The 27489-nt window shown below is 40.6% G+C and overlaps 1 protein-coding gene across 6 annotated transcripts in view; it reads left to right on the top strand.

Moving 5' to 3' along the window:
* shroom3 (shroom family member 3) overlaps window positions 1–27489 on the top strand; it is a 410779-nt gene that overhangs the window by 340673 nt on the left and 42617 nt on the right. The window contains exon 1 of one of the 6 annotated variants that reach the window (XM_060825814.1): window positions 1430–1517. The exons of 4 other annotated variants lie outside the window; for them this stretch is intronic. The gene's annotated coding sequence lies outside the window, so the exon portion shown is untranslated. Of the gene's footprint in view, window positions 1–1429; window positions 1518–19784; window positions 19845–27489 lie in introns of those variants that run through there. One more of the 6 variants, XM_060825820.1, reaches the window with a different exon arrangement.

The following is a 27489-nucleotide window of genomic DNA, read 5'->3' as shown; positions in this document are numbered from 1 at the left end:
TAAAACAATAAATAAAACACTAAAAATAGGTGCACTGTGAAGTGTTTAAGGTTGTTAATCATTGGTGACTGTAGTATTTTGTAACAAATGATTCAACCTTTTGAATGATGTGGTAAAAAAGATTCTTTAAAACTCAAATCAACCTTGAAAGAACTTAGTCAGTGAAAATCTAACCTGCAATATCTGAACACTCTTTGAAGTCTCACTAAATGCATGACCTACTCCAAATGAGCTTTTGAAGCTTTACTAAGGTATAATTTTTATAATTCATGTTACTGTGAAGTCCTGTCATTTTAAAATAGTTTGAAGGTTGAAACAATGTTTTTAGGCACTTAGACCAATGTAACAAGAATTAAAAAGGCAATGAATAATTCAACAAAATAAGCCAAGCGTTACAGAATGTTTGTCACTAACTTCAGAACAGATTGTTTGGAAATTGTTCCCTATTTTCCCTTTTTGCTCCTGTTATTAAACTTCAGGTGGATCCAACAGCAGTATCAGCTTGTATTTTCACATAGAGTATTGTCTTTGTGAGAGATGGATGCCAAGAAAGGAATGAAGTATTTTAGCTAGGGTTATGTTCCAGGTGATATTTGAAGGAAAAACAAGTATAAAGCAAGATTTTTTTAAATAAGAAAATGCCAGAGGATGTAGATTGATTGCAAGATCAAAGAACAGAGAACTAGCAAAAATCTAGAATAAAGGACTGTCGAGAGATGCAGACAGGGACATCTGGCTGGAGAAGATTCTGCAAAAGGAGCAAATCAGAACTGTGGATTTGAAAGCAAGGTCAGTTTCTAGTTGTCCATTCTGATCTGTGTGAAAGTAGCCAGCAGAATAGTCTTCGTGATCTTTCTCCCCACCACCACTGAGCAGAGGCCACCATTGCCTTTCTAGTGACCTGTAGGAGAAGGGAACTCTGTGAAGTGGGTGGGGGAGGGGTTTTTGGAGGGAAATGTGCATGTCTGTATTGTACAATACTATTCGTTGATGCTCCTAACGTTCTGCACCAGATCGTTTCCATCGGATTGCTCGATTTATTGCTGACTGTGCTGAAAATGCCTCTCACTTCACTTATTGAGTGAGTATCCTAGCTGCTGGCTCTATTTTCTGTTGTGTAATGATTTTGCTTAATTTCTTCACTCATTGAAAGCATGATCACAGCCTCCTGTTTGACTAGTTGCTGCTCATCAAACAATGGCAGTTCAACAATGCACTTCGATACTTGACCTTTGAACTTGAATCTTTTTCTCTTGCAATTTTCTGTTTCTAATATATTCAGCCTTAACAATGCTGTGGAATGCTGCTTCTCTGCAAATCTTTGCATCCTATTTGTTTTGACAGGGACGCATGCCCAGACAAGGGCAAGGCTGAGCTCATAGTTTCTCTCTCTCTCGGTCCAGTGTTCAGTGCCTCTGATCTATGTTGGAGGAAAACAGCATGGCAAGGAAGAGTTAGACTGTGACTGAAAGAAAAAGAGGTGAAGGAGAAGCTTGTGGGTTGGTTCACACAAATAAGTAAGTTCAGCTTCAGCTGAAAGGCAGCAGGCTGTAATTGTTTTGATGTATATGTTTTGTTTATCAGCCACGTCGACTCTCTTAAGACACAAAATTCTTAGAAACATGGAAAGGTGCAGGGAAGACCAGAAAGCTGTTTTACTTGATTGAAAATGCAGCATCCTAAGAGATAATGTGGGTTGAAAAGAAACTTAATGTCCTGTTGACCTTTACATAAAAGGTTTTAAAAAACGTCAGTGCAGAATCTAATTCAAATTTTTATTGTATTCCAGCCCGCATCTGAGTGAAGTGTGTGGGAAATAGTCACATTTTTCTATATGCAAGGATGTTCAATGACAATCTAAAAAATATAACAAGCTTTTCTTCAATTGCAAGTAATGTGTTCAAGTTTAATTTTTAAAATTAATTTTGTAGTTTGTGTTTTTCCTCACTCTGAAGCCAGTTTTTAGGTAGGAGATTACTTATTGTGATATACTTTGTATAGTTTGTTAAATTGCTGTTATATACTCTTGCATTCTTGTTGTAAGAGTCTTGTGTGCCTGAGTGAGTTAACTTGAGTCAGGTTTGGATTTCTTGCCTCTTGCTTTGAAATGAGTTCCTCATTTGATGTAACTGGGCAGAGGAGAGTCAGCTTCTGCTGAATGAAATAGAACATTAGTGAATGTGTTTTCTAGTGCTATTCCAACAAGAGCCTCCAAAAGATTGATTTGGGGTAATAATAGTAATGGTTCTGATTAGCCTTATTTCTATCAGTGTTCCTCACCCTGACCCCATTTCTGGAGTTCTGTACAGCATGGGAAGCATACTATTGTGGAAACATGAATGAACAAAAATAAATGCATGCAAGGTTGTGACATAAACTAATTTAATCACCTTCACTGGTGGGATATATTCTTCCTTCGTTTCGCTTTAAGCAGGGATATCCTGGAATTCATTGCTCTTGAAGGGGAATTATAAAAAAAAGTTCTTTCTCATAAAAATATGACCACCGTAATTAAGCAGAAATTTACAGAAATAGCTCTTTTACATTCAACCACAATTCGCTGTATCTAAGTCAACAACAACTTCTATTTATGCAGTGCATTTGACGTATTAAATGCCCAAGGCACCTCACCTGGAACATTTATAAAACAAAGTACATAGCCAAGCTACATAAGAAAATATGCAATCAGGTGACTAAATTGTTGGTCAAAGAACTCGATTTTAAGAAGCCTCTTAAAGGAAGGAAAGGGGTTCAAGAGGCAGAGGCATGAAGGGAGGGTATTGTAGAGCAACAGAAGGTGCAACCTTGAATCGTGAAATAATTCAAATCAGGAATTCTCAAGACCAAAACAAAAGCTCTGCAGGTATCTGAGTTGTGGGACTGGAGAAGAAGATAGAAACGTAGAGGGTTCTAGTCATGGAGAGATTTGAAAAGAAGTGTGAGGATTTTAAAATCCAAACAGTATTTGACCAGACCACTATACAAGTCTGAGAGGATGGGGATGTTGGGGGAATATGACTTGGTGTAAGTTAATACTTGGACAGTGGGTGAACTCTGTTTTACAGGGGATAGTATGTGGGACACCAGTCATAAATGGTTAGATTGTAAAGTCTAAATGGAGTAGGCATGAATGAGGGTTATAGCAACAGTTACCAGCTGAGGCAAGAACAGAGTTGGGTGATAATATACTGACAGGAGATGGACGGTGTTCGAGATGGAATGAAATTGAGGTCAGAAGCTCCACCCTAGGCAAAATGTGACTCCAAGGTTACAAACATCTTGACATAATCCCAGACTGTTGCCAAGGAGTGGGGTGGATTTTGGAGCATAATAAGCACGTGCCATTTTGGTCCTTCAAAACATAGAAGTTTCTGGAAATCTGTGGTGGACTTCAGCTTTTAGTCTGTCAGGAGTGCATCTGAATAACTACAAATTTGGCAGAGTTCCAACTTTGATCTGAGGATTCTGCATTAGCCTAGTAGACATAGAACCCGCACTTAACCTTCCAAGATCATCTGTGTATAAAGAACTGTTTGTAACTGGGTTAGATTGGCACTGTTAATTCCAGGGACTAGATTTTACAGCTTCACTACTAGGTGTTTTTTGAAAGTGGGGGGCACGGGCCACCTCCTTCCTGCCTATCACTATCCTGTTCTCTAATATTGGGGGGAAGTTGGGTAAGGTGTCTATTAGACAGGCTGTAACATTGTAGTCCCATTAGGACTTCCTGTCCACTGTGATGCAGAGGCCAAAGCTCAGCTTGTTTGGTATCAGTCCTGTTGTGTTCGGAATGCAGGGGATGGTGCTGGTGGTTGGTGGCGTAATCTATCACACCAGCTGACCACTTCAGCTGGCGAATTTGTCCAGAGGATGTGGCTTCATTCACTGGCACCACTCTGTGCCAAGTAACATGAATTAGATCAGACAGTGGCAGTCACTTTGCAGTATTTATGCTGAAAAATTCTCTCTCTGCAGATTTTAGAGCTGAAATCTCTAAACCTGGCCTCAAATCTGAGAAAAACAAAGTTCTTCCTTTGTTTTCTCCTGGAAGGACTAGCTGCTATTTATAGAATGAATGTGTTGATTTGAACATGTTTCCAAGACAAAGTAAAGCCACTGTTTGGCCAACACTGATGTGCTTTTTTCTCACAGCTAATTCTGCTCCATAGGATGATATATGAGCAGATCTCAAAGGCAGTGGGTTCAGTTTTACACAGTTCTTCTTAGCATTAAAAAAGTAATAAATAATTACTGTAATAAATAAAGGCAAGTTTAAAATAAAAGTAAATCTGTTGGGGCAAGGGCTTGATGCCAAATGAGACTATTGAAACAGATGCAATTGAACTATTAAATGGTTAAGAAGTACAAGCATTGATTTCACACAACCTTTTCATTGCTGCATTCCATTTCAATTCCACACTAACCAGTATCTTTAGTTTTGTCACTTTAGCCCTTTAGCTAAGATTCAAAGTGCATTTTATTACCAGGCGGGAGGTCGAGGCATGTGAACTATGAAAGCTATGCCACAAACCTGCCTAGCTTCATGAATCCATTATCAAACCATCAATCCACATTTATTGATAAAAGTCCTTAATAGTCCTTTGTTTTGGCAAAATCTGAAGGGTATTTATTAGTGTTTGGCAGTCTTATCTCTACTGTACCTGTATAAACAGATGTGCCTTCCAATATATGTAAGCCCTTAGCAGTCTGTTACAGTGTAATATGCAGTTTGTGTAAGATTGTGATCCATTTTAAGTTTAACGTGTTCTTAGAGATGTAGTTGGTGCATATTATTTTACACTTGTCAGGTTGAACATTACTAAATCAAAAGTGATGTAGTCACCTCACTGTAGCGTTAAAGATATTCCAGCAGGCAGTTTTTAAGAATTCCACTTGTTGGAACATGGGAATGGGAGTAGGCCGTTTAGCCCATTCTGCTGTCCAATTAGACCATGACTAATCTGAATCCTTGTTACTTGCCCTTTTGTCGTAATCACTTCATATTGCATCCTAACATTTAATTCTTTAACCTTTCAATTGACTCAACGTAGATTTCCCTAAGCCTTGCTGAGAAAACTAGTTGAGCTCAGTTTTAATGCTTCCTTGTTCTGGGTTCTCTCACTAAAAGGAATAGTTTCTCTGTGTCTAGCCTGTTCAGTTATTTTTTTAAAAAAGGACACAAAGTGTATGTCATTTATCTTCATAATTTAACCCTTCAAACCCAAGACCGATCCAAGTAATTCTGTGAAGTACTGTCTTCACGGTCAATATACCTTAGAGTCATAGAGACATACAGCATGGAAACAGACCCTTCAGTCCAATGCCTCCATGCTAATCAGGTATCCGAAATGAATCTAATCCCATTTGCCAGCTTTTGGCCCATATCTCTCTAAACCCTTCCTATTCATATACCCATCCAGACGTGTTTTAAATGTTGCAATTGTACCAGCCTCCACCATTTCCACTGGCAGCTCATTCCATACACTTACCTCCCTCCATGAAAAAGTCACCCCTTAGGTTCCTTTTAAATCTTTCCTCTCTCCCCCTAAACCAATGCCCTTTAGTTTTGGGGACACTCACCCTGGGAAAAGACCTTGTCTTTTTACCCTGTCCATGCTTCTCATGATTTTATAAACCTCTATCAGGGCACCCCTCAGGCACCAATGCTCCAGGCAAAACAGCTCCAGCCTGTTCAACCTCTCACTATAGTTCAAATCCTCCAACCCTGGCAACATCCTCGTCAATCTTTTCTGACCCCTGTCAAGTTTCACAACATCCTTCCTATAGCAGGGAGGCCAGAATTGCACGCAGTATTCTAAAAGTGGCCTAACCAATGTCCTGTACAGCCACAGTATAACCTCCCAACTCCTGTACTCCATGTCCTGATGAACAAAGGCAAGTATACCTGAGACTCCACTTTCAAGGAACAATGAACCTCCCTCCAAGGTCTGTTTGTTCAGCAACACACCCCAGGGCCTTACCTCTTCCTGAAGCTTCTACCCAAAGTGCATGCAGTATCCTAACTGTGCAAAAAAAAGCATACTTTGCTCATTTTATATTTTCACCCCTTTGAAATAAAGGTGATGCCATTAGCCTTTTTCATTACTTTGGGTATAGTTACACTTTTATGTTCAATAATTTGTTTACCTGGACCTACAAATGGCTTTGCTTCTCCACAGCTCCTAGTTGCTCACTGTTCCAAAGATATATTGTTTTAAGTTCAATTCATTAATATGTACACTAAAAAGCTGAGGCCCCAGTGCAGATCCCTTTGCAAGTTCTCCTTATTACATCCTGGCATTCAGAGAACTAACTCCTGCACTCCCTCCAACCTTGCAATCAATCATCAACCCATGTCATACTATTTTTTAGCTTCAGCTTCTTGCATTTGTATTTTTGAAGATTTGCTCAAAAATGTCTCTTGCATGAGCTTATGAATTAGGAACAACTTTTTTGCCATTCAGCCCCTCAAGCCTGCTCTGCCATTCAATAAATTCGCCTTCATCTGTTTATATTTAGAATTCCAAATTCCCATTTACCCTCACAAACATTCAGTTTACCCCAATCCACCATCCTCTAAGGCAGAGCATCCAAAGTCATACAACACTGAGAGAGAAAGAAATTCTCCTTATGACTGTCCTAAAAAGATGACTCTTAATGTTAAAACCATAATCTCTAACTCTTGGCTCAGCTGCAATGCACACACATTGTCAAGACCATTCAGGATCTGATACACTTCAATCAAGTCACCCTTCACTCCTCTAAACCCCAGTGAAAACACATCCAGTCTGTCTAACTTTTCTCTCAAAAGATATTTCTCAGGTATGGAAACTCATTTTTGGCATTGATCTAGTAAACATCCTCTGGCTTGCCTCCAAGGTGTTTCTGTCCTCTGATAAGGGACCAAAGCTGCACACTGCATTTGAGATCCTTATTTTTATGTTCAATTCCTCTCATAAAATGTATAACATCCCATTAGTCTTAGTACCTTTTGTACCTTAACATTTTGTGTCTCATGCACCAGCATGCTTAGATACCTCTGCACTTCCAAATTCTTTCTTGCTCTCCATTTAAGTAATACTCTCCTTTTTATTCTTACTGCTAAAATATGAAAATTTATATTTTCACGCATTATATTCTACCTGCCAGATATTTTCCCATTTCCTCAACCTATCTATCCATCTGCCCTCTTCGCAACATATCTTCCTCTCTCTTTTGTGTCATCTGCAATTTTCCTACTTTGCCTTCCCTCCCCTCGCCTGACATTGATAGAATTGTAAAACATTGAAGCCCCAGCATGGGGATATGCAGAACTCCACTTGTCACATCCTGCCAATCAGAAAAAGATCAGTTGTTGTAAAAATACTTTCTTTTTCTCCAGCAGGTGTCCAATCTTCCATCTTGTAATGTGGTGCAGTGTACACCATGCAATCCTCCTTTGTGCAGTAGGTGACTTTGTCAAACTCAAGTATTGTCTGTCTACAGGCTCCCCTTTATCCAGAGCTCATGTTAGTTCTTCAAATAGTTCTCATAGTTTTGTCACAGATGATTTCCCTTTTACAAAACCTTGCTGACTCTTCCTGTTTCTGATGAGCCTTCGAAAAATCTTGATCGACAATTTTCATAGATGTTCATCTATCCAGGATGGGAGTGACCTTCTTTTCAAAAGATTTGTATACATTAGTTAGACAAAATCCACCCTTCACAAATCTACAGTGACCTAATTTGATCAGCTGTTTAAGTGTTCAGTCTGTTACTAATTATAGCTTATGCAGTGTGTTGCAGGTCCTCATTTGTTGACGTCCATTATAATAACCCTGAAAACTCAGCCATTGTGTTGCTTTCAGATTGCATAATGGAGTAGCTACACTTCAGGGTTTTTTTGTTCATTTAAGGTGAATGGAAGCCTTGATTCTATTTGAATAGAAGTGAGAGGGGTGGTGTGGGGGCATGTGTTGCACCTCGTGGTTGTTACCGGGTGTGGTCGGGAGTGTAGAGTTGACAAGTGGGTCATGGAACACCTGCCCCAACACTTCCCCTCTCGCCTCCATCAAGATCCTAAACAATCCTTCCATATCCAGCAGAGGTTCACCTGCACATCATCCAACCCGATCTATTGTATTCATTGCTCCCAATGTGGTCTCCTCTATATCAGGGAGATCAAACGCAGACTCGGAAGCCAGTTTGCAGAGCATCTGCACTCATCAACCAATTTGACCTTCCAGTTGCCACCCATTTTAAGAACCCCTTCCATTCCCCTGGCTGCATATCCATCCTTGGCTTTCTCCACTGTCAGAGTGACAAAGGGTTTCAGCTTGAAATATTGACTTTCCTGTTCCTCGGATGCAGTCTGATCTGCTGTGCTTTTCCATCTTCACATCTATTGACTCTGGCTTCCAGCATCTGCAGTTCTTACTATCTCCTAGTCCCATTTGCCTCCCTTTTGGCCTATATTAGACTAAGCCTTTCCTTACTCATATCCCTATTCAAACCTCTTTTAAATGTTGTAACTGTACCTGCATCTACCACTTCCTCTGGCAGTTCATTGCATATAATGCACCACACACTGTGTGGAAAAAGTTGTCCCTCAGGTCCCTTTTAACTCTTACCCATCTCACCTTAAACCTATGTCCTCTAATTTTGGACTCCCCTCCCCTCGGGAAAAGACCCTTGCCATTAACCTTATCTATGCCTGTCCTCTTTAAGGTCACTCCTCAACTCCAGGTGATAAGTCATAGCTTATCCAGCCTCTCATTGTAATTCAAACCGTCCAGTCCCAGCAGCATTCTTGTCAATCTTTTCTGTACCGTTTCCAATTTAATGATACCCTTCATATAGCAGGGCAATCAGAACTGTGCACAGTGCAGCAGAAGAGCCCTCACCAATGTCCTGTACAGCCCCAACTCCTGGACTCAATGCACTGTCCACCTTGGCTACCTGGACTTTACTTTCAAGGAACTATTTACTGAACTCCTAGGTCTCTTTGTTCAAAATTCCCTGGAACCCTACCATTAGCTGTGTAAGTTTTGCCCTGGTCTCTGTAAATGTGTCTAAATTAAATTCCATCTGCCACTCTTCGACTCATTGGCCCAGTTGAGCAAGATCCATTGAGCTCTTAGATAACCTCTTCACTGTCCACTATACTACCAATATTGGTGTCATCAGTAAAGTTACTAACCATGTGTCTTATATTCTCATCCAAATCAATCATATAAATGACAAACAACAGAAGGCCCAGCATCAAACCCTGTAGAACACCACTGGTCACAGGCTTCGAGTCCAGCAAAAACCCTCTGCCACCACCCTCTCTCTCCTACCATCAAGCCAATTTGGTACCCAGTTGGCTAGGTGTCCCTGGATTTCATGTGATCCAACTGTATTGGAATCTTTGAACTAATGGTCCCTGGCCCTGAACTGCCCACAATTTTTGATGGTGGAATGGACAAGGCTAATTTAACTGCCTACAATGTTAGTCCGCTTACTTGAGAAATGATGTAATTGTATTGGAGACAGTTCAGAGAAGATGTACCAGGTTAGTTCCAGATGTGAAAAGCTTCTTTTATGAGGAGAGATTGGGCAGGTTAGGTTATACTCTGACACTTTAGAAAGATGACAGCAGATCTGATTCATGTATAAAAGATGCTAATGGGCATTGACAAAGTGGATAGAAATAAAGTGGAGCTTTCCCTTTTTGGTACAATCTAGAAAAAGAGACGATACATTTAGGTTAAGGAGTGACAGATTAAAAACAAATAATTAATTCTATCAAAAGGTGGTAGACCTTCAGACACTGAACACATTTTGATGGCAGGGTGGCATAGTGGCTCATTGGTTAGCGGTGCCAGGGACCCAGGTTCAATTCCAGCCTCGGGTGCCTGTCTGTGTGGAGTTTGCACGTTCTCCCTGTGTCTGCTTGGGTTTCCTCTGGGTGCTCCGGTTTCCTCCCACAATCCAAAGATGTGCAGGATAGGTGAATTGGCCATGCTATATTGCCCCAAGTGTTCAGTGATATTTAAGGGGTTCAAAGTTTGTGAGAAGATTTATAGCTCGGGTGCTTGTTGTTGTGGTTCTGTTCTATTTAAGGTAGGCATATCAGGGGTAAATAGGGTAGGGGAATAAGTCTGGGTGGGTTTTTCTTCAGTGCAGACTTGTTGGGCCGAAGGGCCTGTTTCCACACTGTAGGGTTTCTATTCTATTCTAAATTTAAGGAGAAGTTAGATTTTTAATTAGTATTGGATTAAAGAGTTATGGTGATCAGGTGGGAGAGTGGAGTTGAGACCGAGATTAAATCAGCTATGATTAGATTAGATTCCCTGCAGTGCAGAAACGGGCCCTTCCACACCAACCCTCCAAAGAGTAACCCACCCACGCCCATTTCCCTCTGACTAATGCATCCAGCACTATGGGCAATTTAGCATGGCCAATTCACCTAATCTGCACATCTTTAGACTGTGGGAGGAAGCCCGAGCACCCAGAGGAAACCCACGCAGATATGGGGAGAACATGCAAACTCCACACAGTCAGTGGCCCAAGGCTGGAATTGAACCTGGAACCCTGGTGCTGTGAGGCAGCAGTAGTAACGTCTGAGCCACCATGCCACCCCAATTGGCGGAGTAGGCTTAAAGAGCTGAATTGCAATCCCCTTCTCATTCTAATGTCCTTCGCCCATCCACCTGCCCGTTGCCCCAATTGTAACCCTGTAGTGGGCAATTATGGGAATCCTGTCTGCATCTAATTATCACCATCCAAGAGACCAGTTCTACCATGAGAGCCTGTCACTATGGGGATTGCCCCTTTGAGACAGAAGGTCATGGATTTCAGGACCTGATTATAAAATATGAGCTGATACCCCCGTGTGGAAAACGGTGAATTTAGGTGAGACACTTTTTAAATTGAGGCCTTCCATCTGGCTGCAAAAATGGATGATGTAGTGTAATGAGAACTGATATGATAATGAGATGGTGATGCAAACTAGGTTGTAACCATGACATCAGTAATGTGGAAGAGACTGTGAAGAAAGGGTGGAATAATAAGAGTTTGCAGGGTGTACTAAAGTCAGACGACCTATACCATCACCATATAATTTATTTGATCATGGATCGCAATTCAGTTTAATAAACTTGTTATGTGCATGTTGGCATAGTGTTTGCCCACGTGATGGTGCTTGTACTCCAGAAGTAATGAATAAACTGTGAAGTACGTGGTTGTAAAAAATGACACACAAGTTTGCATTTCTTTCTCTTTCTTAGGTGGTTCTTCGTTTATATGGCCATTGTGTGCCTTGTTCGCTCCCAAGTTCATTATAACATCGGTTATGTGCACTGAAATACGGTTGGTGCTGGAAATCTAAAACAAGCACAGAAAATGCTGGAGAAACTCAGCAGGTGTGACAGCATCTTTGCCCAATGAAACAGTTAATATTTCAAGCCTGACTGAAATTCTGCAGAATCATACTGGGCAAAGAAATGGCATTTGGAGTACAATATGGGAAAGTGTGAGCTTGGCAGGAAGAATAGAGGCATGGACTATTTTCTAAATGGGGAGTAAATTTATAAGTCTGAAGTGCAAAGAGTCTTGGGAGTTCTAGTCCAGGATTCTGTCAAGGTACATTTGCAGGTTGAGTCAGTAGTTAGGAAGGCAAATGTAATGATGGCATTTATTTAGAGAGGAATATAAAAGCAGGGATGTATTTGTAAGGCTCTGGGGTCAGACCACATTTGGATTATTGTATGCGGTTTTGGGCCCCATATCTCAGGAAGGATGTACTAGCCCTGGAGCGTGTTCAGAGGAAGTTCACAAGAATGGTCCCAGGAATGAAAAGCTGAACATATGAGCAATGTTTGAGGCCTCTGGGTTTATACTCAATAGAGTTTAGAAGGCTGAGGGTGGATCTAATTGAAACATCCAGAATACTGAAAGGCCTGGACCGAGTAGATGTTGGGAAGTTGTTTCCATTGGTAGGAGACCAGAACCCGAGGGCATAGCCTTAGAGTAAAGGGAAGATATTTTAGAATGGAGAGAAGGAAAATCTTCTTCAGCCAGAGAGTGGTGAATTTATGGAATTCATTGCCACAGAAAGCTGTGGGGGACAGTTCATTGAGTATACTTAAGACTGAGGTAAATAGATTCTTGAGTATCAAGGGTTACAGGGAGAAAGCAGGACAATGGGGTTGAGAAATTTATCAGCCATGATTGAATGGTGGAACAGATTCCAATGAGCTGAATGGCCTAATTTCTGCTCCTGTGTCTTATGGATTCGGAAACATTAACTCTGTTTCTGTCTCCACGCGTGCTGCCAGACCTACTGAGTTTCTCCAGTATTCTCTGGGTTTGTTTCAGAGTCCACATAGCTCTGATCATGTTTTTTTTCATTGATGCCTCAGTACAAATGATTACAGTGTTGGTCAACAGTCATCTAGAGAAAGGTGTTTTGCTTGTGATAGACTAAATGACAACACCTATGTCTACAGGTGAATTTCAGGAAGTGAAGTAAAGGAAATATATGCATTCAGGTCAATATCAATTATATGGGCTGTTGTTGGCAAGGGTCTTGGCAATGGTAGTACCATTAAAGGTCAAGAGGACAGTGGTCTTGGGTTAGTCTCAAAGAAATGATCATTTCTTGGCATTGATGTTGTCCTAGTGGAAAGCCACTTTGATATTGAAACATTGAAACTAGTTGTTCCACCCACTCTACAGTCCTCGTGTCCAGGGCTGAAAATGTTCTGTAATGAGATCTGCAGCTGTGGTTATAGTAACACTCAAAAAGAGTATTTGTGTGTGTGTGTGTGTGTCTGTCTGTCTGTCTGTCTGTCTGTGTCTCTCTCTCTCTCTCTGATGGCCTTTTCCTTAACCATGCCATTTGGAAGGAAGTAAATTTATTGTGCTAGATTTTTCCGGTTTTTTATGGATAGTTTATTTTTGTTATCAGTTGGATTCTATTGTCATGGCATCATGGAACAACTAGCTCGTGAGGGACTACAGTATTTGGCCTCTGATCACACCTGGTCCTATTACATCACTACATTCAGGAGCTTGATGGTTATCCACAGCTTTTGCCTGATCCTAATATGCATTGTAAAAACAGAGTTAGCTCTGACACAAATGTCAATAGCTGTGTTAACTAGATATCAGTATTTTCCTGTGAATGACATTCCCTGATGAGCTAACAAAGAATTTGAAACTGGGAAGCTTTTTTCCAGGAAGCAGAAGTAAATTGATCTTTACTTGTATAATGGACTGGCTGAAACCTTAGTTCAGCAAAACTTTAATAATCACCTTGGTGTCTTCTTCTTCCTCCTCATTGTACCTAATCAATAAGGTGCTGGCCAGTGCATATATTTTAGATTCATTCTGATTCCATTCTTTTGATCTGACTGCAACATTATTGCAATTACATTATCACAGTTGAACAATATTTTGCATACCAAGTATTTGTGTTAAATAGATGTTTGTTCCATTGCAGAATATAGTAGTTTTTAAAATTGCAATCAACAAGACAGTAGCTGGGATGTCTCATGCAGTATTTTTAAGGTTGACTGGACTTCTAAAGAGATATTTCTACTGCAAAGCTGCATTCTTTCAATTTCCCTTCTAACCCCTCACTGCATTACTTCATCATGATGCTTTCTCACTCCCAGGACAGGACATAGCAGCAGCATCACAAGTCAGTTTAGCTGCATGTACCAAATTATTCCTTTGCAGCACAAATTCAGGCCATCTGATTTTGTATATAAGGAGGAACTAAGTAAAAGTTCACTAATTAAGAAAAAGATTGCCAATTGTTTATATTTTTTTAATCCCTGCAAATATCATGTCCTGGTTGTAATTTAAAGCCGATAAGTGATCAAAGAACAGAAAGCCTCAGGTTATATGTATATTGTGCTACAGAGAGCTCCAGATAGTGAGATTTCTCCACTTCCTTCTCACTTCTGTTGTACACAATAATACGGTTTTAGAAGGAATGTTTGACAGCAAAAACGCAAGCAGGCTTTTGTCTGGTTTTAAATCAAAAGAAAAAAATTGATGTGTGCTCACAGAACACCCTGTATTGTAAACTCACTCTCATGAAACTTACTCTCATGTGCACGTGCATTCAAGCCAAAATGGTATCTGGAGACAAAGCATACACTTGTGCCTATTAGCAGTTGTGCAAGAAGTAAATTGTATGAATAAATTTCAGTTCCTTTTAAGACGTATGCAATGCAAGCTGGATGGATTGCTTCTCATCATTCTTGGATAAAGGAAGTTGGAAGCATCTGACTCTCCAGACAGAATTGTGGCCAGGTTTCGTTAAAGGCAAATCTGTTTTTGTTAAAGATGTATCAATGCTATTTCTCTCTGTGTTACATCATAGAATTGATCATAGGATTGTTACAGCATGGAGGAATGTTCTTCAACCCATTTTGTCCATGCTGTTTCTTCTCAGGACCAATCCATGACCTGCCACCCCCTTACGCACTCACCAAATTCCCTTCCTATATTTAGAATATTTACACTGCACAGAAGAAGTGCAGCACAGGAGACTGCTCTTCCCATTGTATCTGAACCTGCCAAACAGCAAGCCAACTAGCATCATCCCATTTTCTGGCACTTGGTCCATATTCCTCAAGGTCATGGCACTTCACTAAGATACGTTTTTTAGATGAGGGATTTTGACTGTTAGGCAGTGAGTTTCAGATCTTTGCTACCCTCTGGATGAAGCAATTCCCTCATGTCTCATTTAATCATTCCATCAATCACTTTAAATAGAGGTCCTTGAATCATTGATCCCTCTAATAAGATGTTTAGGCACTTCATATCCACTGTATCCAGGGCCCTCACAGCCTGTCTGCTTCATTCGCATCTTTCCTCCATAACTATATTTTTCGGGTCCTTTTAAATCTCCACTGCACCCTTCCTAATAATGAGGTGATTAGAACCAGAGTGTGCAGGCAGCATCTGAGCTGCAGGAAAATCTACGTTTCGGGCAAAAGTCCTTCATCAAGAATTGATGACTCTGATCTCCAGTATCTGCATGTACTCACTTTCGCCGTACCTAATTTCCGACCGACCTAAAGGTTTCCATAGCTTCAGCCTAACCTTCCTACTCTTACATTCTGTGCCTCGGCTATTGAAAAAGTATTTCATAGTCCTTCTAAACCACCTTATTGACCTGGTCTACTCCTTCAGAGAACTGTAGATTTTTACTCCAAACTCACTCACTTCTCTTCCATTGCATTTCTCAGTTCCATTTGTGAATTTTCTACCTTGTTTGATTTCCTGAAATACCTTGCACTTGACTTGGTTGAATTCCATATGCCACATTTCTGCTTGTCTGAGCAATCGTTCATACCTACCTGAAGTCTACAGCTTCCCTCTTCATGAACAACCACATAGCCAATGTTTGTGTTACTACTTGATACTTCCTACTTTGACAGGTTGATCAGATAGGGTCCTCTTCTCCTTTCAGGTCAGCGGGGAAATGCTTTCTCTACAACACAGATGCTTCAACACTTCATTCTATGTTCTGGGCTCTCAGCCAATGCATACCGAGATTAAAAACAATAATGTATACTGAGGCTAAAGAAAAGTTTGCTCGATTGACAGTGATTCTGCACTATTGTGTCAATTCCACAGTGTTTATTCACACAAGATAAAGCAGTTTCAAGTATTTGTAGTTTCTGTTATTGATACTTTAAAAGGCCTGGATGAATGACACTTTTATCGGGCTGCCATAAAAGCAGTCTTCATAAATTATGACCTTTTAATCTACAGGGTAATAGGAATTACTTAATACAGAGCATGGAAGTGTCAAAACTTGGTGTGAAGGACATGGAGGGGCCTTGGGAGTATGTGAAGGGTGTAATTTGGTACCTAGAATGGATCGAAAATGGAGAATGTGAGGTGGATGAGAGCTAGAAGGCTCGAGTATGGTGCTGGAAAAGCACAGCAGGTCAGTCAGCATCCGAGGAGCAGGAAAATCGATGTTTTGAGTAGAAGCCCTTCATCAGAAATGAGGCTGGAAGCCACCGGGGTGGAGAGATAAATGGGAGGGGGTGGGGCTGTCAAGTCTCAAAGCACAGGCAGGTTTTCAGAACGGCCATCTTGGCAGCTGCCTCTGAATTATGTCTGAGGGGGTGGCAGGCCTGACTGGTTACTCCCCTCCCCCGAACAAAACTCTCAACTTCGCAGGCTCTTTATCCCAAGATAGGCTACTATTTCCCAATCCCCCATTACACATAAAATCCAGAGAATTGTCTCTCTATTCAGAAACTACAGCAGAAATCACTTGACTTTCCACTAACTATTTTGATGGGACAGATGTTGATTGCACCTTGTTTCTTCCATTTTAAAAATGTACAGATTCCACTGCCCAATCTTCACACCAAAACATGACTGTCACAGCTACCACTTTATACAAATGAGTTTTCAGTGCAAAGTGATGGTCTACTTAATGCAAAACCCTGTTCAGGGGGTATATTGCATTGGTTTGAATTCTCCAGTGCAGCATATAAATTTAATTACCCAAGATACGATCAGTTTTTCAAGTGAGTGTCAGTTAACTGCTGGTGAACATCTCAAAAGTTGAGATTCGAAAGAGCAAGAAACTCCATTTAAGTCAGACATAAAGGTCAAAGTCATGAATCATCTTGAACATGGACTCAAATGTGGATCATTAATCAGCTAAAATGATCCACTGTTTGTCTTTTATTGTGTTTGTTGTTAGGATTGTGCAGTCAGTTTGTTTTCTGGACCATTAATTATTGTATCAGGTCATTAATTAGGACTATTTTCTGAGAACTTTCTTTGTCAGGGTAGGGTTACTCACTAATCACAAGTTGCCTGTATACTTGTGCATAGACATTATAAGATCGTCAGTGGTTGCCAGGGGTTTACCATCTTGAATGTTAGAGTTGCTGCACACTTTATCACCAGCAACCTTGAAGATTATCCAGTCGGGAGAGAGGCACTTGCATCAAATGAAGGTCACAGATTTCTGAAGGAATGCAACAAATGATTTTTGATAAATATGTCAAGTTGTTTGACAAATCCCCATACATTGCAAGGCGTTGTTTATATTTTGCATCTGTTGCTTTTATTTTGCTCAGGCGTGTCACTGTGATATTTGCAGCGTAGATGATGACTTTGGGCTTGCCCATGGTCACTGAATTTGGTATGATTGAATAAAAAATGAATAGCCTCCTTTGAAAGTAACTGATTATCAAAAGCAGAAATAAAACATGGGAGAGGAATCTTTCTGGTGCATCATTGTAAGTACCTAGTTGCCCTTAAGTGAGCTGCCTTCTAGAACTGCTGCATCCATGTGCAGTAGGCAGTCCTAAGAGAGGGAATTCCAGTATTTTGACCCAGCAACGGTGAAGGGATGGTGATATATTTCCAAGTCAGCATGGTGAGTGGCTTGGAGGAGCAATTGAAGGTGGTGGTGTTCCCATGTATCTGCTGCCCTTGTACTTCGATGGAATTGGTCGTGAGTTTGGAAGGTGCTGTCTGAGGATCGTTGGTGAATTTCTGCAGTGCATCTTGTAAATAGTGCACACTGCTGCTCCAGAGCATTGGTGATTGAGGGAGTAGATGCTTCTGAGAGTGGTGCCAATCAAGCGGGCTGCTTTGACCTGGATGATGTCAAGATTCTTGAGTGTATTTGGAGCTGCACCAATCCAGGCATGTGGGGAGTATTCCATCACATTCCTGACTTATGCCTTGTAGATGGTGGTCATGAGTTATTTGCCATAGTATCCCTAGGCTTTGACCTGCTCTTTTCGCTGTTGTGTTTATGTGGTTAGTTAGTTTCTGGTCATTGGTAACCTCCAGAACGTTGATAGTGGGGGATTTGGTGATAATAACGCCATTTAATGTCAAGGGGCAGTAATGAGATGATCATTGCCTGACATTGTGTGGCACAGATGTTACTTGCCACTTGTCAACTCAAGCCTGGATATTGTTCAGGTCTTATTGCATTTGAGCGCGAATTGCTTCAGTATCTGGTGAGTCATGAATGGTGCTGAGCATTGTGCAGTCATAGGTGTCATCCCCATTTCAGCTTACATTTGGGGAAAGGAATTTATGGAGCAGCTAAAGATGGTTGGGCCGAGGATATTGGCCCGAGGAACTCGTGCAGAGATGTCTTGGAGCTGAGATGACTGACCTCCCAAATATATAGTAAGGTGGTTGTGCCAGATGCAAGGTATTACTCCAACCAGCAGAGAGTTTTCCCCCAGTTCCCATTGACTCCAGTTTTGCTAGGGCTCCTCGACGCCATACTGATCAGTTTTCGTCATGTTGTTTACAAAGAGACAAAATATGGGCAAACACCGGTAAAAGCACATGCAGCACGGGCACGTCAAATCCAGCCCAATGTGAATGTCAAAAGAAAAAGCATGGAATTAAACGTGAGTGACTTCCTACATTTAACCTCACTAATAACTTGTTTAACGAAAGCTGATGTATTGATTTAATGCTTAACTGGAAAAGGTTAATGTTCAGCTGACTCCCCTCAGTGGACTGTTTATGGTCATTAAAGCAGGTGGTGATGATCTTGATGGTATAACCTCACCATTCTCAATGCAAACTGTAGAGGTGTGGCAAGGAAGAAAGCCTGAACATAATTCTGTTTAAAGCAGAGAAATGTATCTTCAACTGTCTATAACTGAATGCTGAAAAAAAGTCTTGCTGATCAATTCATTTTGTCATTAATGAACTCTGACTCAGTCTCTTACTTCGAAGCAGTGACATAATGTCAAATATTAACTTAGTGTTTTGCTTTGCAAACTAGTCCCCAAGTGAGTTATTGTTATTATAGCCTTTGGAAACATTTACCTCACAGGCGTGTTAACTTTTAATGATGTAATTTAATTGTACCAAAGCAACTGACTAAATATAAGGAAATGCATTGTCAGTCAGTTTTTCTAAAATAGTATCAGTATTTTGACATCGTACAGTAATGCAGAAAATGGGTGGTACCGAATTAACAGAACACTTTGCAAGTCTCCAGATTTTACTTTCTATTAAAGTCGGTGAAAATAACAAATCTAAAATTTCCCCTGTGCCTTCACAACAAATAAGCTATCAACGTGATGCTAAAAAGATTGAAAACTGATCTGTCTAAAGATATTTTGACCCTGGTTGAAGTGCTGTGACACTTGTTACAGTACACATGTGCCCTTTTTATTCCTTTTCTTTCCTAAAATACTTGTTTTAGCTTGTCTTTAATGTGTCACATTCTTATTGTGATTGAATACGCCCAGACGCAGAATTAATCCCTGTGTGATCTTTTCACCCTACTCCCTAGACAGATTAACACTGCTCTGACATGTTGAATCCCAAAAGCATTAGATAGCACAAAGTAGTATGAACTGTATCTATTTTTTCCAGGACTGTTTACACAGACTGCTCTTTTAGCTTGTTCATCAGACATCATTCAACGTCTTCAACCTGTACTTAAAATTGAAGTTACAGCCTGTTTTCTAATAAAGTTCTGCAATAAGTTCAGATTTTAGGTTATTTCTTGAAGAGAAGAGTTACTGTATTTGCCCAATTTTGCACTTTTTTTTGCTTACAGACAAGAGCATTTCAAAACTGGTACTGCAACTGAACAGGTGAATTCTGTCACCACAGCTATCATTGTCACATGCTCGATGATGTTTCACCGATGGTTCACCTGACATCATCGAAATCATGTAAATCTGCAACCACATCCTTCAGGACCAATCACTTGGTCCCAAACAAGAGAGGTTTGAAAGAGGCATTTGCCAGTGATAGGTTACAAGGATTTTAAAGGAAAGGAAAGAATATTGGAGAAGCTTGAGCTCCTTCAAGGAGGAAGATGCACTTGTGGTACCAAGGTGAGATTTGTTGGTAAATGTTGCAAAATTCTTTACTGTAGAGTGCTAACAAAGTTAGGTCATTCAGAATATTCAAGGCTGAGATAGTCAGATTTTTCATCAGTAAGGCAATTCCCCCAAGGAGAATGGGGAAAAGGCAAGTGTGGAGTTGAGGTCTGTCAGATTCGCCATGATCTCATTGATGGAAATGACATGATAGGCCAAGTGTCTTTTTAAATCACTCATGGAGCTTAGGCATTGCTGGCTGAGCCAGCATTTAGTATTCGTCCCTTGTTGCCACTGAGAAGGTGAGCTGCCTTCTTGAACCATTGCAGTAAATGTGCTGTGGGTAGAACCACAATACTATTATGAAGAGAATTCCATGATTTTGACTTAGCGATGGTGAAGAAATAGTGATCTATTTTCAACTCAAGGTGGTGAGTGGCTTGGAGGGGACCTTGGAGGTGGTATTCCCACATATCTTCTGCCCTTTTCCTCTGATGGAGGTTGTTATGGGTTTGGAAGGTGCTGTTTGAGGATCTTTGGTTAATTTCTGCTGTGCACACTGCTGATAGTAACACTGCTGCTTCAGTGGTAGAGTGTGTGGATGTTTGTGGATGTGGTAACAATTAAGCGGGCTACTTAGTCCTGAATGGTATCAACAACTTATGTGTTGATGGAGATGTGACCATCCAGGCAAGTGGGGAGTATTCCATCACAATCCTGATGTGCACCTTGGAGGTGGTGGTCAGGAGTTGAGGATTTGGGAAGTCAATTATTCATAACAATATTGATTCCAATTTTGCTTGGGTTCCTACATGCCACATACCCAGTTGAGTACAACCTTGGTGTGAAGGGCTGTCACTCTCACCTCACCTCTAGAATTGAGCTCATTTGTCCATGTTTGAGTCAAGGCTTGTAATGAGTCTGGGAGCTGAGTGGACATGGCAGAACCCAAACTGGGAGTCACTGAGCAGGTTATTGCTGTGCAGGTACTGCTTGGATATCACTGATTACACCTTCCATTATTTTACTGATCATCGAGAGTAGATTGATAGGGCAATAATTGGCTGAGTTGGATTAGTCCTGATTTTTGTGTACAGGGCATACTCTGGCAATTTTCCACATTGTCTGGTAGATGCCAGTGTTGTAGCTGTACTGGAACAGCTTGGCTGGGATGCAATAAGCTCTGGAGCACAGGTTTTCTGTCCTAATGCTGGAATGTTGTCAAGACCCATAGCCTTTGCAGTATCCGGTGCTTCCAACCCTTTCTTGATATCACATGGAGCTAACTGAATTGACTGAAGACTGGTATCTGCAATATTGTGGACCACTGGAGAAGGCAGAGATGGATCATCCACTTGGCACTTCTGGCTGATTGTTGCAAAAGCTTCAACCTTCTCTTTTGCACTGATGTGTTGAGCTCTTCCATCATTTGAGGATGGGGATTTTTGTGCAGCTGCCTCCTCCAGTAAGTTGTTTAATTATCCACCACTATTCATTATTAGATGTGGCAGGTCTGCAGAGCTTCGATCTGAACCATTGGTCGTGGGATTGATTAGCTCTATCTAGCACTTGCTGCTTATGCTGTCTGGTGCACAAGTAGTCTAGATTGGTGGCCTCACAAGGTTGATGCCTCATTCCCAGGTATGTCTGGTGCTGCTCCTGGCATGTCCTCCTGCACTTTCCATTGAACCAGGTTTGATCCCTGATTTGATGGTATTGGTTGAGTGGGAGATCTTCTCGGCCATGAGATTTCAGATTGTGTTGGACTACAATTCTGCTGTTGATGGCCCACAGTACCACATAGATGCCCAGTCTTGAGCTTCTCGATCTGATAGAAGTCTGTCCCATGTAGTACGGCAATAGCGCCACAACACAATGGAGAGTATTCTCAATATGAAGGTGGGATTTTGGCTCCACAAGGACTGTGCGCTGGTTACTGATACTGTCACGGACAGATGCAATTGCAGCCAATGGATTGGCGAGGTCCCGTCATTTTTTTTCCCTGAATGTTAGTTCCCTCACCACCTGCTGCAGACCCAGTCCAGCAGCTATGTCCTTTAGGCTTCAACCAGTTCGATAATAGTAACACTGCCGCACCCCTGGTGGTGGACATTGCAATCCCCTGCCCAAAGTACATTTTGCCCCTTTGCCACCCTCAGTGCTTCCTCCAAGTGTTGTTCAGCATGGAGTACTGATTCATCAGCTGAAGGAGGAAGGTACATAGTAATCAGCAGGAGGTCTCCTTGCCCATGTTTAATCTGAAGCCTTGAGTCTTCATGGGGTCTGGAATTATTGTTGACTACTCCAGGACATTTCCCTCCTGACGATACCACTAAGCCACCACTTCTGGGTCTGTCCTGCCAGTGGGACGGGACATATACAGTGATGGTGGCGTCTGGGACATAGTCATACTCTCAGAATCATAGCTTGCAATGTCAGGCTGCCACTTTCTATGAGACCGCTCCATCAATTTTGACACCAGCCCCAGATGTCAGTATGAGGACTTTGCAGAGTCAGTGGGACTAATTTTGCCATTTCCGGTGTCTAGGTCAATATCAAATCATCATCCAGCTTCATCTCTTTGTTAAGACTTTGTAGTGATTGTTATAAACGAGTAACTTTCCAGGCCATTTCAGAGGTCAGTTAAGAGTCAATTATATCGTTGTGGGCCTGATGACATATGTAGGCCAGACAAGGTGAGGATGGCAGATTTCCTTCCCGTAAGGACATTAGTGAGCCAGATGGAGTTTTGTTTTACAATCAACAATGGTTTCATGGTCATCATTAGATTCTTAATTTCAGACATTTTTATTGAATGCAGATTTCACCATCTGCCATTGAGGGAATTTACAGAATATTGCCTGAGTTTTTGCGTGAATAGTTTAATAATAGTACAACTAAACCTTTGCCTCCAAATGGACTACTTCTGCTGCTCTTTCTTATGTCCTTTATGGCCAATAGCAGTGGAGCAGCTGGAGGAACATCTACCCAAATGAAAAATCTGAGTAAGGGTCAGTGGGTTCCCACTTTTAAGACCATGCTTTGGTCAAAGTTACATTATTGGTACAGTTTGAGATTGTGAATGCCTCAAGCTTTGTTCACAAGACATCCCAGAAGAAATCATGGAGAAAGCTCATCAGGCAAACCTAAGGGTGGGTAAAATTAATGAAATTGATGAAGTTGGCTCCCAGCAACTGATCCAGACAAAAACATCAACAATCTGAACTGAGGAGAGAAAGCAGGATCACAATGAACTAGGCCCAGAGGTTGTATATGAGTGCTGGAACACTGGGGGATTGTGACCATGGAAGTAACATATTTGGTAAATTGATTCATCTGTTGAAAATTGAAATATATTTTTGTTTTTCTTTCTTTTTATTTTAATCATTTTTGAAGATTAATATACTTACATTGGACCAGAACACACCACTTTAATATGCAGCTTAACATTTTACAAGGGAGTAAATCCAAGCTATCTGTGGGTATGCGGAACCAATTTTTTGGTTCTGACATTTAGATTCTTTGGGGTCTGTGTCAGCTTGCTTGAAGCAATTGATGAGTTTCTAAGAAAGCTGTGGACTAAAATTTCATTTTGCTGTCAGGCTCCACACACCCAATCCTAAATGTTCATTCTAGATCAGCGGGAGGACAGGTAGATGTAAGCAGGAATTAGATCCAACATTCTTTCAAAAAAAGTTCTGAGGCATCTATGGGTGCTGGTGGTACTGAAGCTCTGCAAAGAAAACAATAAATGAAATGCATCCCACACCATTTCACCTTCTCCCCTTTAACCAACACTGGTTCCCCATGTCCTATCCAGGCCAACCCAAGCGAGTTCATGATTCTCCCCCTACCTATAGCTCATGAATTATGCATCCCCAGCCCTTACTCTCTCCATGCCAACTCACCCAGCATTCACCATCTGCAGACCTCTGGACCCAGGCAAAGTTGAAACAAAAATGTATTAATGAATGTTATTAATTTTCTTTTGTTAATGAATCCTGTCCAGCTGCCTTTTAAATGTTGTACCCATTCTATACTCTGTGTTCTGACCAACTCCTCCTTCGCCTTGTCTTCCTGCAAGTCCACTTTCAAGGAATGAGGTATCTGCTTCCCCCTCCACCCCTCCCCCCCCCCCCCCCCCCAAAAAAAAAACCCGTGTCTTTGTTCGTCAGTACTCCTCAGGGCTCTACCATTAACTGTATAAATCCTGCCCTCGTTTGTCTTACTAAAATGCAATACTTCACATTTTTCTAAATTAAACTCCGCTATTTTTAATTTTGGTATGGGTGAAGGACAAAACACAATGTAGCTTGACCAGTGGTGACAGTAGTAGGAGGAAGTTATCTGAACTTCACTCCTTAAATCTTCCCACTCCTTTACCACCTTCAAAATCAGTTCTGTTGTTGATGTTTTCAGTTACCAACTTGTAAACTTCCTGTCTCATTGTCAATGTGCCTTCCAACCATTCATGAAGATGTGGTTCTTTCTTTTTGCAGAAAAGATGTTACATACATTGTTGAAGAGGATGTCAATAGAGTAATTGTGGTTTAATGATACTAAGATTGACTTTTGGAAATCAACATGTAGTGGAGACAGAAGTAATGAGTTCCATGGTTTTGAGAAATAGTGAAAAAGGGTGTAATGAATGTTTTTGGAATATAAATTGCAAATTTCAACGATATGTTTTTGTGTTTATTTACCTCTCAATGATTCTTTCAAAAAAGATAGCTAATTTGTCATTAAGGAAATACTTCTTCATAGAATCCTGATAGTGTGGAACAGGCCATTTGTCCCAAATTTCCAAAGAGCATCCCAACCAGACTCAACCCCTACCCTACCCTACCCTGTAACCCTGCATTTCACTTGATTAATCCACCTATCCAACACTTCTTATTCTCTGCAAATTTTTTATAGATTCATTTTTAGTTATTAGTACATGTATGGAAACACCATCATCATCAAGTTCCCCTCCAACCCACTCTCGATCCTGACTTGGTAATATGTCGCCATTCCTCACTGGGTCAAAATCCTGGAATTCCCTCCCAATGGCATTGTGGGTCAACTAGACAGCAGTTCAAGAAGGCAGTTCACCACCAATTTCTCAAGGGCAATTAGGGACGGGTAATAAACGCTGGCCAGCCAGCGACACATGCATCCCACAAAACGAAGAAACATAACTGAAGACATACGAAATGTATTGCAGTTTTTAAAAATATCACCGTCAACTTGCATTTGTGTTGCACTTTAAAGGAAATTTAATGCGCCCAATTATTTTTATGTTTGCATTTCTGGAAAGTGATTTCCATTTCAGAGCACTGCATCTGTGACCATGTGGGTCTCAAATCTGATTGTGACTTTGTAGGAGAATTGAGAGAGATCATAGAAAGTGCTGTCTTGGACTGCCAGAGACTATTCAAGTTTGGTATCAAGCTAAGTTTGCCAAGGGGTCAAATGAATTCCCTAAATGCAAAAAAAACTTATTAAAATACATGGAGGAAACATTTTAATAGTTACAAGCATAGGTTTTCATTTTTATCCCAAAACTGGTGTTTTTTTATTTAAACTGCTGCAATAATTTGTATCCAACTGGTGTTTCACTGACTTGTTAGAATGGAGGCAACTGTTTCCTAAAGTTCAGAACTCACATCAAATTCAAACACATAACAGAGGAACACTGATTATCTGTGAACAACTCAGCACAGAATGTGTGTGGTCCCTATAATCTCTTGTGTGCCAACATTGAATTTAATATGGGTGGTGCACAGAGGAAAAAGAACTTCAAAAAACGTGAGACATAAATCTATTTCCAAAGGCCTTTACCATCTTTTATTCTTAGAAGTCCAGTACTTTAGTGCAAGATGCGTAGAACCAATTTTCTTTTGAGAACTGGTTTTTATACCTTGAAACTTTGAGGCATGTACATTGCAACTTCACCAAAACATAAGGTGTACGACTGCAGCAACACTGTCTTCAGAAATCAGACCTGTGTTTTAAGACTTTAAATCCTTTTGATGCTTTTCTTTCTATGATTTGTTTTTAGTTGGTCACACCCAGAATTCTGGGCTTGGGGGAAAAGGATTCAGCCAAGCCTCTGACCATTGATTGTTGTCCAGTGTGCCTTGCTAGAAAGATGTGCCTATGCTGAGACTGAGTGGACAGCAGACAAAGTGTAATTACAATCACCAAGCTAATAAGTAATCTTCTTATAAAATTAGAAATCCAGTTTGGCACATTTATCTTGTCAGCAACCAATTAAAAACCCCAAACAGTATTCCATTGATCTTCATAACAGGCAACCTGGTTTTTGCCCCATGTCTTTGGTGGCCACTTTGATGGAGTTACATTTGACACTCATGGAGCTTAGCTGTAAATAAATCAGTACTTTAAAAAGAAAATGCAAGGGAAATGCTGGGGAAAAGCAGAGGAAAGAAATTCCAGTTTTTCATTAAAGCAATCTGTTGTTTTTAACATCATGTTCCTGGCTTTCATCTTACCTGAAAGCTAATTCCTGTAATAGATCAAAATAATTTCAATTTATCACAATTATGTATCTGAAATATGTGGCAATGAGTTTAAATTATTGCTTTGGAATACTTTGCTCTTTCTGGCCATTGATCCTGAAAGATCAATTATTTTATTTTTCACTTTTAATAAATTTGAAAGAAGAATCAAAAAGCTGTCACTTCTAAATTACATTTTCATTAGAAACTCTCAAAGGAAAGCTGTAAATGATGGTTATTTGACTTTGATATGATTTATTTACATTATTTTCTAGCTTTGATCCACACCGAGGTTCTTCCAAAAGTAAATTCTATAGGGAGGAGAATCTAGCTGTTAGTGTGGTGTTTATGAAACTAGTTAATTAACCATTAGCTACCTTCTAAATCTCGAAGCATATTTTCAATGTGCTTGATCAAGCAAGAGACAATTCCAAGAATGTTTTCAGTCCTGTTCAGTTTTACTTAGATCACCAGTGGGAGTGTTCGCCAAAATCAATATTACAGTTAGAAAAAGACAAGCTGATGATGTAGCTTCAAGTAAGTTGATGTTACCTGCAATCTCTCCTACAAATGATCAACTTTTACTTTGTGTCACTGCCTGGTAGCAAAACCAAGGTTGAAAATGTGCCAACTGGGGAATTGAAGACTGGTTTGCACCTTTGACATTAGATAGCAACCCTGCTTCATGTTTGATAGAACTTCTTCTCTAGTAACATATTGTTAATAGATCGGGCCATTGCAGCAACACAAACTTCAGAGTTTTGACTCTTTTTATGGTCCAAAGTTGTCAAAGGGAGAGTTTCGACATATTTAATGTAGCAGTACAGCCTCCAGATAGCTTCAGTCATCTTTTAGTAGCAGGTATTGGGATAAAGAATCCTGCCTCTCTGTAGTTTTTCTGAGGTGCTGTCCTTTCTCTGTCCTGTTTTTGTCATGAGAGTGGAGCATGACTAAAAATGAAAGATTGCATTGAATAAGATGCTTCATTCCACAAGGAATTGTATGGGAGGGAACACTTTGCTTTTAAAAAAGGGGCAGCTAGAGATGGGCTTTCAACTTCAATTTTACAATTACAATGTAGTGAGGAAGTGAGGCAATCTGGAGAATGTTTACTTCAAAACTCTCTATCTCTAAAATTTCCTGTATTTCCCTGAAGC

The sequence above is a fragment of the Hemiscyllium ocellatum genome, chromosome 1, assembly GCF_020745735.1.
Source record: "Hemiscyllium ocellatum isolate sHemOce1 chromosome 1, sHemOce1.pat.X.cur, whole genome shotgun sequence".
In the NCBI taxonomy this organism is placed as follows: Eukaryota; Metazoa; Chordata; class Chondrichthyes; order Orectolobiformes; family Hemiscylliidae; genus Hemiscyllium; species Hemiscyllium ocellatum.
This window is presented reverse-complemented; position numbering and strand designations above follow the sequence as displayed.